General features: G+C 49.0%; 1 protein-coding gene across 2 annotated transcripts in view; it reads right to left on the reverse strand.

Moving 5' to 3' along the window:
* The window catches only part of MYH9 (myosin heavy chain 9), a 247,741-nt gene extending 233,930 nt beyond the window's left edge, over nucleotides 1-13,811 (reverse strand). The window contains exon 1 of one of the 2 annotated variants that reach the window (XM_073557995.1): nucleotides 13,660-13,811. The gene's annotated coding sequence lies outside the window, so the exon portion shown is untranslated. Of the gene's footprint in view, nucleotides 1-13,655 lie in introns of both variants that reach the window. The other variant, XM_073557996.1, reaches the window with a different exon arrangement.
* Between the last annotated feature and the right edge of the window lie 300 nt (nucleotides 13,812-14,111).

Consider the following 14,111-nt stretch of genomic DNA (forward strand, 5'->3'; position numbering starts at 1 on the left):
ATCTGCATATGAAGCGCTCACTTCACGCATGGTGGGCATAGCCACATGCATAAAGTGAGCATTTGAATGCACTCCTATGGCGGCAGAAACGCCACGATTCCGCAGAAGTAATGAACATGCTGCGGATTTTACCGCCATGCGATTCCGCAGCGGTAAAATCCACACCATGGGCATAGAAACTGCGGAATCCCATAGAATTGCATGGGGGTGCGTTTTATTAGCGTTTAAGCTTTTCCGCTGCAGCAGAAATGCATAAAAACGCAACGTGGGCACATAGCCTAAGATGCGGCCACCAACTTTTAGGGCTTTTCTACAGCATTCTATAATGCTGTAGATAAACGCCCAATCCGACTTGCAAGTGAAGAAAAATAAGTTTTCATACTCACCTGGGGGGGGGCGTCCAGTCCGATGGGTGTCACAGGCTGAAGTCAGAGCAAAGTACTGCCGTGCGCAGGTGTCGGGAAAGGTCAGAGGCCCAGCGCCTGCACATTGCAGTACTTTGCTCTCCCCTCAACAGGACAGATAAGTACGCCTGAGCAGAAGCACGATGCCAGGGAGTGATGAAGAAGCCGGAGGGCGGCATCGCAAGAAGATGGGAAGCGCCAAACCGGATTCCCCCTGGGCGAGTATAAAAAGCCGGATTACTTACCGGTAATGCTCTTTTAATGAGTCCACGACAGCACCCACTTGGAGAGAGGGATCCGCCCATAGGAACAGGAAACCTACAGAGATAAAAGAGGGCGGTCCGCCTCTCCTCCTCAGTTGGATTTCAGAGTACCCAGAGGACCGCCAATTATTAGGCCATTATATTCTATATGCTCATTCTATTTCTACAACTAAGATGGTGTGTGTGTATATATATATTTTATGTTAACTTCTAGGGAGGGTTAGTGAACGGGTGCTGTCGTGGACTCATTAAAAGAGCATTACCGGTAAGTAATCCGGCTTTTTACTCTTCGCCACGACAGCACCCACTTGGAGAGACTTTCAGAGACCTTCACCTGGGAGGGACCACCGTGCCGAGGACCGCTCTACCAAAGGTTAGGTCGGATGAGCATGATAACTCCAGTCTATAGTGGTTATAAAAGGTAGAGGGCGTTGACCAAGTAGCAGCCTTACATATAGACTCGATTGCGACATCTCCCCTCTCTGCCCAAGAAGAAGCCATTGCTCTGGTGGAGTGTGCCTTGATACCTTCCGGGGGATCTTCATTGCTCGCGGAGTATGCCAGGCTGATCGCATCTCTGATCCATCATGACAGGGTACCCCTTGTGACCTCATATCCCTTCTTTTGGCCCTGGAAGGAAATAGAGCCCTACTCTTCCTCCAGCTGCTAGATCTCTCAATGTATTGTAATACTACTCTTCTAACATCTAGCGTATGAAATTTTTCTTCCTCTGGAGTAGAAGGGTTACTAAAAAAATGAGGGGAGGTGGATTTCTTGTGATCTATGGAACTTCCCTGCTACCTTTGGTAAGTATGAGGGGTCTGGTTTTAATATTAGCTGATCCTGGAATGTTAATAGGAAAGGGGGTTCTATCGATAGTGCCTGTATGTCGCTAACCCTTCTGGCTGAGGTTAGTGCAACTAGCAGTACTGTTTTGAGAGATAGGTGTTTAAGGGATATTGAGTCTAATGGTTCAAACGGAGCACGTGTAAGGGCCTCCAGCACCAAATTCAAGTCCCAAGGAGGGACCCTAGGTATGTGTACCGGTTCGCTCCGCTCACAGGCCGAGATAAATCTGGTAATCTATTCCCTGCCACATTATAACTATAGAGGGCCCCTAGAGCCGACACCTGAACTTTTAGAGTGTTAACAGTCCTGTGCAAATTGCCTCTTCAGAAAGAAAGAGGACTTTTACTCTACAGCGCCACCTATTGGTAGTAGCGATCCTACAACAGATAGTCCTAAATTTTTTCCTTTTTGTAGAAATTCTAGGATTGCTGTTATTGGAATTTCTCTGGAATCAGGGGCTGTGTGAAACTCTAGGAATTTTCTCCACACCCTGGTGTAAATTTTTGTTGTAGACAATTTCCGACTTTGTAGGAGAGTGTTGACTAGCCCTTCCGAAAAACCTCTTGCCCTCAACATTTCCCTTTCAAGTTCCAAGCCGTGAAGTGGAGATTGTCCACTTGAGGATGGAAGAACGGCCCCTGCGAGAGTAGCCTGGGGGTTGAAGGAAGCACCCAAGGGTCGGTCACTGACATTGCCCGCAGGCATGAAAACCACGGTCTCCTGGGCCAGAATGGTGCTATTAAGATTATTCGTGCCTTCTCTGCCCTGATCTTCCAGATCACCTGCGGTAGTAGTATGATTGGGGGGGGGGGGGGGGGCATATGCCAGTTTGAACCGCCATGGGGCCTGGAGGGCATCCAGGATTTCTGGGCTGTGTCACATTCAGAGAGGCGAATCTTCGCACGTGTTTGTTTTTCCTGGTGGCGAAGAGATCTAGCTGGGGAAGGCCCCATAGTGACACGATGTTTGTGAATATTTGCCGGCTCAGGCACCACTCTCCTTGCCGCAGTGTATGGCGGCTTAGAAAATCCGCTTCCGCATTGTCTTCTCTTATGTGGAGGGCTGTGAGAGATGAAAAATGTTTTTCGGCTAAAGACAAGATCTTCCTTGCGGAAGACAATGCAACTGATAGAGTCCCGCCTTGCCTGTTCAGATATGCGACCACTGTGGTGTTGTCTGACAGGATTCTTACGTTCTCTCCTTGTAACTGTGGGAGAAAATGATATAATGCATGACCCACTGCTTTTAACTCTTTCAAGTTTGATGAATCGTGCTCTTCCCTTATATCCCATAAGCCTTGGGTGAAGGTGCTTCCCATGTGGGCTCCCCATCCTGTGGGGCTGGCGTCAGTAGTAATTATACGGGAGGGTGTTACTACCCATGGTACTCCTCCCGATAAGTTATTCTCGTCTAGCCACCATGTTAGGGAGGTTAGGACTATCTGAGATAAAGTGATTTTTTTAACTTAAATTCCCCTGGTCCCAAATCTCCTCCAAGAGGATTTGATGCTGTAAATCTCTTGTATGGAATTGGGCCCACCGAACCGCCGGGATGCAGGAAGTAAGGGACCCCAGGAGGGACATTGCATCCCTTAACGACATGTGTGGTTCGTTTATCGCTAATCTGACCTTCGTTTTAATTGTTGTAATCTTTACCTGTGGTAGCAGACATTTTTGGCTTATGGAGTCTAGCTGAAGACCCAGGAAGGACTGAACTGATTGTGGTTCGATTCTGGATTTCTTGAAATTTATTACCCAACCAAGAGCCTGTAGGGATAAGATTGCATCAGCCACTCGTTCATTACATTGTTTAGTTGAGTTGAGTCAAAAAATCATCCAAATAGGGTACTATCAGCGTGTCCTTCTGGCGTAAGAAAGCCATCACTTCCAGCATCACCTTTGTAAAGACTCTTGGAGCGATGGAAAGGCCGAATGGCATGGCTGTGAACTGAAGGTGTTTTATGGTGCCCTCGAGGAAGACCGCCACTCTGAGGTATTTCTGGAATCTGTAATGGATGGGAAGATGATAATAGGCATCTTTCAGATCCAGGCCTGCCATCATACAATTGGGAAAAAGGAGCTTAATTGCGGATCTAATAGACTCCATCTTAAATTTATGATTTATTACAAAAGTATTCAGTTTCTTCAGGTTAATTATCGTCCTGAAGGAGCCATCGGGTTTAGGTATCAGAAAGAGAGGGGAGTAAAATCCTCTCCCTTCCTGTCCTTTTGGCACCTGGACCAAGACTTTTTTGTCCAGAAGACTGAAAATTTCAGTCTCTAAGGCCCGCTGTTGGACTGGGGAGTTAAGGGATGTTACGATGACTGAGTTATGGGGCACATGATGGAACTCTAATTTTAGTCCTTCTCTAATAATGCCCATGACCCAAGGGCTGGTCGTGATTTTCTCCCATTCCTGAAGGAAAAATTTTAGTCTCCCTCCTACTGGAGGGACTGGTTCTTTAGCTCCGATCTCTGCGGAAGGAGGATCCTCTAAACATAGCACCTTTTCCTTCTTTCGTGGCCCAGCGGTTCTGATTCTCTGCTGTTCTTCCCCTACCAAATGGTCGTCTCCTGAACGCTCTCCTATAAAATGGGAGAGAGGGGTTAGGGAACCCTTTTTCCCCCCCTTTCTTTTGCTTTAGCAAGGATTTCGTCCAACGCTTTTCCAAACAAAAACTCACCCTCACAAGGTATGGCACAGAGCTTTGCCTTGGATTGGGTGTCACTTCTCCAGCTTTTAAGCCATAGGCTTCGTCTGGCGTTAAGCAAGCCTGCTGTTCTGGCTGCCATGCGTAGTGAATCGGCTGATGCGTCTGCTATGTATGCCACTGCGCCACGAATCAGTGGTATGGCTGCTCGTAGCTTGTCTCTGGAGACCTTTTGTTCCACTTGTTGGTCTAGCTGATCAATCCAGACCAGCATAGAGCGAGCTGTGCATGTACTGGCTATTGCCGGCTTAAACGTGCCCGTGGTTGCCTCCCATGCTCTCTTTAGTGAGGCATCCGCTTTCCGGTCCAGTGGGTCTTTTAGAATCCCTGCGTCTTCTACTGGTAAGGCCGACTGCTTTGAGGCTGAGGCAACTGCCGCGTCGACCTTCGGGACCTTAGACCACGTTAACAATTCCTCGTCGCTAAAAGGATACCTTCTTTTTGAAGCCGAGGGAAGATAACCTCTCTGATCCTGCTTCTCCCATTCCTTTTTCACTAAGGCCTTTATTGCCGGTATAACGGGAAAAACCCTCCTCCTGTCAATCCCGCAAACAATTTCTTGGGTCGTTTGCGGCTCCTTAGTGTCTGTGCAACCCATGGTGTTTCTTACAGATTTCACCAAGTTGTCCATGTTCTCTAATGGAAAACATGAACGACCCTCCATATCAGAGGAAGAGGATGATGTGGACGTATTGGAGCTGTCAGACTGCTGCTTCGTCTTCATCTGTATCTAAGCTAACTGCCGTTGGTTTGTTAGCCTTAGTTTTCTTAGATATGCTGCTAGACTGGGTTAGGGCCTGTAGTTCCTCCCTTATTATAGCCCTAATGTCTGTGGCTAATGTTGAAGCCTGTTTTGTATTTTCAGAAATGCATTTTTTGCACAGCCTCTTTGTATAAGAGTCCGGTAAAGGACGTGTACAGAGGGCACATTCCTTGTTTTTTGATTTTTCCTTCCTTTTAGCCTATGGTGGACATAGCAGAGGAGAGAGAGAGGGAGAGCGAGAGCGGTTCTTTAACAGCTTGATAGGCAGAGAGTCGTCCACTCACCCAGAGAAGCTGTAGGTACCGGTTCAGGAGGCTGAGAAGGGGTTCTTTTGGCATGACTTCTGTGGCTCCTATCCGAGGAGCCTCGCCGTTCCGCTGCCGCTGTATCACCTGCCTGGGGATGCGTGTCCTGTCTTGGGGAAGACATGTCTGCACGCTCTATCACTATCCCCCTCGGTTTTTTATGCCACCCTTCAATTCCTGGTACCTCCCCCTCCCAGGTGCGCCTGCTTCTGGTGCATTCATTAGCCTGCGCCCGGCCTGGAAACACCGTCCGGCGCCGCTATATTAAATCATGTCCCCCTTTTTTTTTTTTCTCTGGAGGGGGCAGGGAGTGCTCCTCTGCTGGTATCGCGCAGCTGTGAAAGACCGTGCATGTGCTGTACGCTGAGGAACCTCCGGTAACCCGGAAGTTCCTCCTTACCTCTTCCCAGCGCTGTACCTGCGTCCTCGCTGTTTCAGAATGCCAGAGATAGCTTCTCTATCTCGGCTCCGCACTCCCACACGGACCGGGATGGCTGCCTCCAAGATCCCGGTGACGTGTTTCCATATAAGAAACCCCCCGGTCGGCTCCACCCGGTACCGGTGTTTCTCCTTGAGCTGCCACCGTCTCAGACGAGGGGGGAGCCGGATTCCAGCACTCCCCCGATGCTGCTTCTGGACCGGAACCCCTGCCGTTCGCACGGACACTGCACAGGCGGTTCCTTGGCCCAGGTATGTCTTCTGTAGAGATCCTGTGGTTCCGATAGGAACAGGAAACCAACTGAGGAGGAGAGGCGGACCGCCCTCTTATCTCTGTAGGTTTCCTGTTCCTATGGGCGGATCCCTCTCTCCAAGTGGGTGCTGTTGTGGCGAAGAGTAAAAACTTACTTTTCTTCACTTGCAGGTCGGATCGGGGGCTTAGCTACAGCATTATATAATGCTGTAGATAAGCCCTGAAAGGCGGTGACTGCATCTTACAGCGGCCAAAACAGCTGACAGGTTCACTTTAAACCCTTCATGACCGGAGCTTTTTCGTTTTTACATTTTCATTTTTCGCTCCCTTTCTTCAAAAGAGCCATAACTTTATTTTTCTGTCAATATGGCCATGTGAGGGCTTATTTTTTGTGGGACAAGTTGTACTTTTGAACGACACCATTGGTTTTACCATGTAGTGTACTCGAAATGGGGAAAAAAATTCCAAGTGCGTGAAATTGCAAAAAAAAAGTGCAATCCCACACTTGTTTTGTGTTTGGCTTTTTTGCTAGGTTCACCAAATGCTAAAACTGACCTGCCATTATGATTCTCCAGGTCATTACGAGTTCATAGACACCAAACATGTCTAGGTTCTCTTATCTAAGTGGTGAAAAAAAATATCCAAAGTTTGCTTAAAAAAAAAAAAAAATTGTGCCATTTTCCCGAGACCCATAGTGTCTTCATTTTTCGTGATGGGTTGGGTGAGGGCTTTTTTTGCGTGCTGAGCTGACTTTTTAATGATACCACTTTAGTGCAGATACGTTCTTTTGATCGCCCGTTGTTGCATTTTAATGCAATGTCGTGGTGACCAAAAAAACGTAATTCTGGCATTTATTTTTTTCCTTGCTACGCCGTTGAGTTTAGCGATCAAGTTAATCCTTTTTTTATTGATATATCGGGCGATTCTGAACGCGGCAATATCAAATTTGAAGGTTTGATTTTTTTTTTTTGTGGCGCTCATAGCAATCTGCCATCAACAACCATAGAGGTCTCGAGGATACCTCATGTTATGGCAACGCACCGATGACCCCCCGATCACGTGACAAAGGGTCGTCTGTGCGCACATTTCCGACCGCGCACCGGAAGCTATAGTTAAATGCTCGCTGTCAGCGTTTGACAGCGGGATTTAACCAGTTAGTAGGCACGGATGAATCGCGATTCCACTCGTGCTTATTGTGGGCACATGTCAGCTGTTTAAAACAGCTAACTTGTCGCGGCTTTGAGGTGGGCTCCCCGCCAGAGTAGTATTCCGTCAGCGAGAAGTAAGAGGTTAAGGATAAAAGTTAATGCTGTGGAGTGTCCATCACAAAGCCCTGATTTCAATCCTATTGAAAATTTACGGACAAAGCTGGAAACGCAGTTGCGAGCAAGGGACATACAAACCTGGATCAGTTACCAGTTTTATCAAGAGTTTGGGCACAAATTCCAACCAACTATTGTGAGAAGTTTGTGGAAGGATATCCCAAACGTTTGACCCAAGTCATTCAGGTTAAGGGCAATGGTACCAAGTACTAATGAAATGTATGTAAACTTTTGACTTTGCAGTAAGTTATAAAAATGCCTTAAAACATTATCTCTCTCATTCTGGCATTTGGCAAATAATGATAGTAATCCTAATTGACCTAAAAACGGGAAAGGTTTATTCTGATTTCATGTCGGATATTGGGAAACATACAGATGTGTCTTTATCTAGCGTCTGTAAACTTCTGGTTTCAACTGTATACACACACGGGCAGAGCGTCTTGTGAAGGGAATGTGGCTGAGCACATTACACAAATCCGTCATACTTGTGGTATTAAAGGGGTTGTCCAGTGAAAACCGGTAAGTGCAGTCACCGTGACTCCAGTCTTGAATCCTGCCAGCGCATGCACTGTGCCATATGAGGATTCAACAGATTCAGACTGGGGAACGGAGGGTATGTATGCGTTATACATACTCCTGACCGGTGGGCTCACTTTCATACACTCATATGGAGCAAAGCCACATCACTGGTTGGGGTGCGGCCTCGGATCTGTACAAGTGTATGGAGCAAGGCAGCGCCCACTGGCCGGGGAGTATATACAACTTATACATACCCTTTGTTCCCCAGTCTGAAATCGGTGAATTCCCACAGCACATGATCTGGGGGATTCAGAAGTCTGCAGTCACAGACAGTGACTGCAGACTTATTGTTTTTGACTGGACAACCCCTTTAATGACAGATTTACGCTGGTCAGGGACTCCAATGCATTTCCAGCAGAAATCAACAGCAAAAACAAATGATTAAATCCCCTGCAGTAAATAAATAGCATAGTGCATGAAAATATATGGTAAAAAAAAAAAAAGCACAAAAGCCTTCCACCTCTCATGGTGACCATAATTGGGACAGTCCTAACGCTAATATTTAAAACCTTAGCATTTGTCAAGTGGCATTCATGTGGAAAAGGGATGAAAGGGACTGGGTTCAAACAAGAAAAAGGGAAGAAGAATTCAGCACCAAGGAAAAAAAAAAAAAAAAATTCAAAGAACTTTGATATTCAGTAAAAAAGGGCTACAAGATAAAATTCAATACTAAAGGAGGGCGAGCACCTGAGTAGCCCTGAATGCAGTTGATGAGAGGGACTGGGGGCCAACTAGTGGACACAGCCATGGTAGACCACATGAATAATGCCCAGCTCAAAGGAAAAGCAGGCCACACCTTTGTTTTTTCTTTTTTTCAAGAAATAAACAGCAGTAGAAAGATGCGCCAAAATCATGAATGAATGGCACACATAACCAGTGAAGAAAGCCAGTCTTGATGAACTGGGAGCTTACCACATCACCCAGAGCCCTACCAATCAGCAGCTTTATGCACCAGTGTCTGTTTACACCTGGCCGCTGATGTATCGGACTGCGACCAATCTGCTACTGATGACCTATCCACTAGCACAGAACCTCTTTAGGCCAGTTTCATATGAGCTAGTACAGATCCAAGGTAGGTCTGGGCTTAGGCCTCTTTCACACATCAGTTTTTCACCGTCAGGCGCGATCCGGCTTTTTTTTGTAAAACCGGATCCGGCGAAATGAAATGCCGGATCCAGTTTTTCCCCATTGACTTGCATTAGCGCCGGATGGCATTGCGTTTCATCCGTTTTTTGCCGGATCCGGCTACTTGTCTCATTCCGGCGTCTGGAAAAAACGGCTACTGTAATGTTTTTTGACTCCGGCGAAAAAGCCAGAAGCGCCGGATCCGACGCTTCCGGCTTTTTGCCACAATGAAAGTCTATGGGCGCCGGAATGCGCCGGATCCAGAAAAAGACGGATCCAGCCACCGGATCCGTTTTTTTTTTTTAAGTCTGCGCATGCTCAGATCCAATTGTCCAGCCCCCAGGAAACATATAACCTCCTAGACGGATCCGGCAGAAAAACGGATCCGTTCTACAGTTCTCCAAAATTTATGCCGGATCCGTTTTTTCTAAAAATAGCCGGATCGTGCCTGACGGCAAAAAACTGATGTGTGAAAGTAGCCTTAAGCCTGCTTATACACTTGTCTGAAACCAGCTCTCCACCTCTTATCGAGTTACAGGAAGCACGTAGAGCAGCCTAGAGCTAAATTTACAGTTCTGCAAGTTGTTTCAGGAGGCAATAATGTGGACACATTCCAAGGTAGAAAAAAATACTGTTTTTCTTCATTATATCATTAAAAAGAATCTATCAGTAGGATCAACTCCCTTAAGCCATCTATTTGGTCACATGTAGCTGACTAAAATAATAACTTAATACCAGTGATCTGATGTTTTATTCTGGAGAAATCCACATTTTTCTTATCTGTAAATGAGCTGTTAAGATCTATGGGCTGGACACTGATCTCCCTTACGGTGTGCACACGCTGCGGAATGCTCTGCGGATTTGTCCGCGCGGATTTAGTAAAATCCGCAGGTCTATCTGCGGATTATCATCTCTACAATGGAGCAGATGGCAAACTGCAGCAGAATCCACAGAAAGAATTGACATGTCAACTCTTTCTGCGGTTTGGAAACCGCAGCAAATCAGCGCGGAAAATTCCGCACCATCTGCACTGCAGTTTCCATTCATTTTAATGGTACTGTATGTACAACGCAGCTGATTCTGCTGCGGTTCCGCAGGGCCAAATCCGCAGCGCGTGCACTAGGGTGACCGGATCTCATATGGAAGGGGGGGGGGGGGGGGGGAATGTCAGAATCTTGTTCGTCTGGACCCCACAAAACGATTCCCCTTTCCAGATATTGAGAGAGCCAAAATTTGAGCTCGATCAAACGACGTTAACCTGTGCCGCTCAAAGTTTGAAAAAATCCAAGTTGAGGTATTTTAAGATTTAGGTATTTTGCATAGTCTGTTAGACTATAAAGAATGTGACAACAACATTGCAGAAATAGCCCTGACCAAATTTTCGAACCATTTGTGGTATTTGAATGCAGAGTTGGTGGGATTATCGTTTTTTGATCCCACCATTACAGACAATGAAAAGTTGTTAATGGCTAATAAATTGCTCAGTAGCACAGATGAAACATCAGAGCACGCTAACCTACATGAGTTGATAATTTTACATAGTTATCTAATCTATTCTAGAGCTTTTGTTAAAGTAGTTTTTGAAACGTCAGAATATAATGCTCGGCATTTGCTTACAACTTGCAGGACATATTGCTTTTGTTCTTCATCTTTTGTCAGAAGGTCGTTAAAGTCGGTTACTTCCTACCTCTTTTAAATTTTTCTTTCCTAACTTTTGGATTTACAACCCTAGCGTGCTCTGATGGTTCATCTGTGCTACTGAGCAATTTATTAGCCATTAACAACTTTTCATTGTCTGTAATGGTGGGATCAAAAAACGATAATCCCACCAACTCTGCATTCAAATACCACAAATGGTTCGAAAATTTGGTCAGGGCTATTTCTGCAATGTTGTTGTCACATTCTTTATAGTCTAACAGACTATGCAAAATACCTAAATCTTAAAATACCTCAATTTGGATTTTTTCAAACTTTGAGCGACGAGCGGCACGGGTTAACGTCGTTTGATCGAGCTCAAATTTTGGCTCTCTCAATATCTGGAAAGGGGAATCGTTTTGTGGGGTCCAGACGGACAAAATTCCGACATCGATTTTTTGCGGTCACCCTAGTGTGCACACACCCTTAGAATCTGCCTCCACAGCTTATTTCAAGGCCGGATGTCCACGATCTGGAGCTGGCAGCGCTTTGAACTCAGTGCAGGTTTCCTGTGTCCAAAGCGCCGCCGTTTATTGAACACAGGTGAATCCGTATGTATTCACTGAACCGTGCAGAATCACCGCATCCAACAGATTCTATTGATGTAGTTTCCCTTGTGGAGACTTACTGCTTCGCAAGAGGAACAGACATCCTGCGGTCTGGAGAGACGTGCCAAATGTCCATCTTCGCGGGTGAGCTGTGGGCGTTTCATGTATAGTGGTCATGGGATTCCTTTAACTCTCATCCACTATGAGGTAACATCTGGATGCAGCATAAATAAGCCGTTCAAACCCACAGCAAGTACTGATCGTCTGAACATACCCAAGCGAGAGCGGCTTCACCATTGTTGTAGATAAGAAGATCGGCCATTACATACATCTCACTGGTAACGCCTCCTTTCAAGTAACTAAGCCCCGGAGGCAGATTCTCAGGGAGATCTGTTTCCCAGCCACAGGTCTTAACAGCTCATTTACATATAAGAAAAATATGGATGTCTCTGGAATAAGACAACAGATCACAGAAATCAAGGTGTTTTATTCAGCTTCCTATAGGTGGCTCAGGAGGGTTGAGCTTACGGACAGATTCCCTTTAAACAGTTGTACAAGACTTAAGTATGGACTACCTGTCCTCAGTCCCAGACCCGCAGGGTTGTGACAGACGACACCCCACAGTGGACACACACACCGGGCGCACAGCCAGAACACTGCACATTGGAGTGGCAGCGCTCATACACAGACCCTGATGTGCAGCATCCAACAGCTGTAGTGTGCCAATCCCTCACTGATCAGACATCCCATCACCTAGTGGGGGCTACGGCAATTCAAGAAAATGCTTTGAATAACTTCGAAGAATTTTGCTCTAGATTGTGCCCCACCATCACTACAACTTTCTACATAGCTTCCATCTATAAAGCATAAAATGGCATTTGGACAATATATCAACCCATATGTAGGAAAGCAAGCGTGCATGGAGGGGTGAAGGAAAAACAAAAATCTAGAAGAACCTTCAGAGCAGAAGAAGCGCCAGACTCTGGGTGTGGCAGAAACTTACTCAGGAAGTCACCGACAGCGCACGCAGCACAGGCAGGAATCACAGCTACCCCGGGTGAGGGGCTCAGACACAGTATCAGTGTGAGGGGAGCCGGGCACAGCTGCCCCCCGGTCTGAGGCTCTGAGGGGAGCCGGGCACAGCTGCCCCCCGGTCTGAGGCTCTGACAGTATCAGTGTGGAGTGTATGCCGGGAGACGGGCACAGCTGCCCCCCGGGGGAGACGGGCACAGCTGCCCCCCGGTCAGGGTGTGAGGGGAGCCGGGCACAGCTGCCCCCGGTCTGAGGCTCTGACACAGTATCAGTGTGGAGTGTATGCCGGAAGCCGGGCACAGCTGCCCCCCGGGGGAGACGGGCACAGCTGCCCCCGGTTTGAGGCTCTGACACAGTATCAGTGTGGAGTGTATGCCGGGAGACGGGCACAGCTGCCCCCCGGGGGAGTCGGGCACAGCTGCCCCCCGGGGGAGACGGGCACAGCTGCCCCCCGGGGGAGACGGGCACAGCTGCCCCCCGGGGGAGACGGGCACAGCTGCCCCCCGGGGGAGACGGGCACAGCTGCCCCCGGTTTGAGGCTCTGACACAGTATCAGTGTGGAGTGTATGCCGGGAGACGGGCACAGCTGCCCCCCCGGGGGAGACGGGCACAGCTGCCCCCCCGGGGGAGACGGGCACAGCTGCCCCCCCGGGGGAGACGGGCACAGCTGCCCCCCCGGGGGAGACGGGCACAGCTGCCCCCCCGGGGGAGACGGGCACAGCTGCCCCCCCGGGGGAGACGGGCACAGCTGCCCCCCCGGGGGAGACGGGCACAGCTGCCCCCCCGGGGGAGACGGGCACAGCTGCCCCCCCGGGGGAGACGGGCACAGCTGCCCCCCCGGGGGAGACGGGCACAGCTGCCCCCCCGGGGGAGACGGGCACAGCTGCCCCCCCGGGGGAGACGGGCACAGCTGCCCCCCGGTCAGGGTGTGAGGGGAGCCGGGCACAGCTGCCCCCCGGTCTGAGGCTCTGACACAGTATCAGTGTGGAGTGTATGCCGGAAGCCGGGCACAGCTGCTGGGACCCCACCCCGTACTCAGTGCAGGGCCGAGGTGAGAGCAGCTCATACCCCGAGCTACAGAGCGCCACACAAAAGGGAGTACCGAGCCTGTGCGTGCGTCACTCGTGGAGTTTGTATCTGCGATTGCAGCCGTGACCTTACAGGGATGAGACAAGGGCGGGAGAACCCGAGACTGTGCAGCTCCGCACCCGGAAATGGGGCGCACGGGACCAGCACCTTGTACCCAGCACAGGACACGCACACCAGCCCTTCTAGGAGCGGCCACTTCCACATAGCGCACGTGTGACATCAGAGGCCGTCCCAAAGAAGACAGGTACAAGAAAGTCCACAGAAGCCGGTAGCCGCTCACCTACCTGAGAGCCAGCCGTGTGAGGAAGGTGGACACCGCGAGACCCAGCCCGAACCGTTCTATACCTAGCTGCCACCTCTGGAGCAGCCGAGACCAACTGACACCCACCGGCAGCGGAGTTTAGAGCCAGGGAGGTGGCCGCTAAGTCACGCCCATCACGTGGGTGTGGCTCGTGGAGGGGGCGGTGCGGGGCGTTGCCTTGTCTCCTTAGCAGTAGCTGGCCAGTGGATGCTGAGGGGCAGTCTGTTTAGTGCGCTCCTGTGTGCGGTATTTAGACGCGTTTTTTCTGTATAGCTGAGTGACATGCGGCCAGGGGAGCGAAGGTAAAATGTAGTGAAGAGCAGACAGCCAGGCTTCCAGATTTGCATTGCTCTGTAGATGGACAGTGACAAGCAGGGCAGCGGACTGGGACTACAATTCAGCCCTGGCATTTGAGGTTACACAGGCCCACTAGTC

This window comes from Dendrobates tinctorius, unplaced genomic scaffold (assembly GCF_039654945.1).
Source record: "Dendrobates tinctorius isolate UK_male_01 unplaced genomic scaffold, ASM3965494v1 ptg000012l, whole genome shotgun sequence".
Lineage (NCBI taxonomy): Eukaryota > Metazoa > Chordata > Amphibia > Anura > Dendrobatidae > Dendrobates > Dendrobates tinctorius.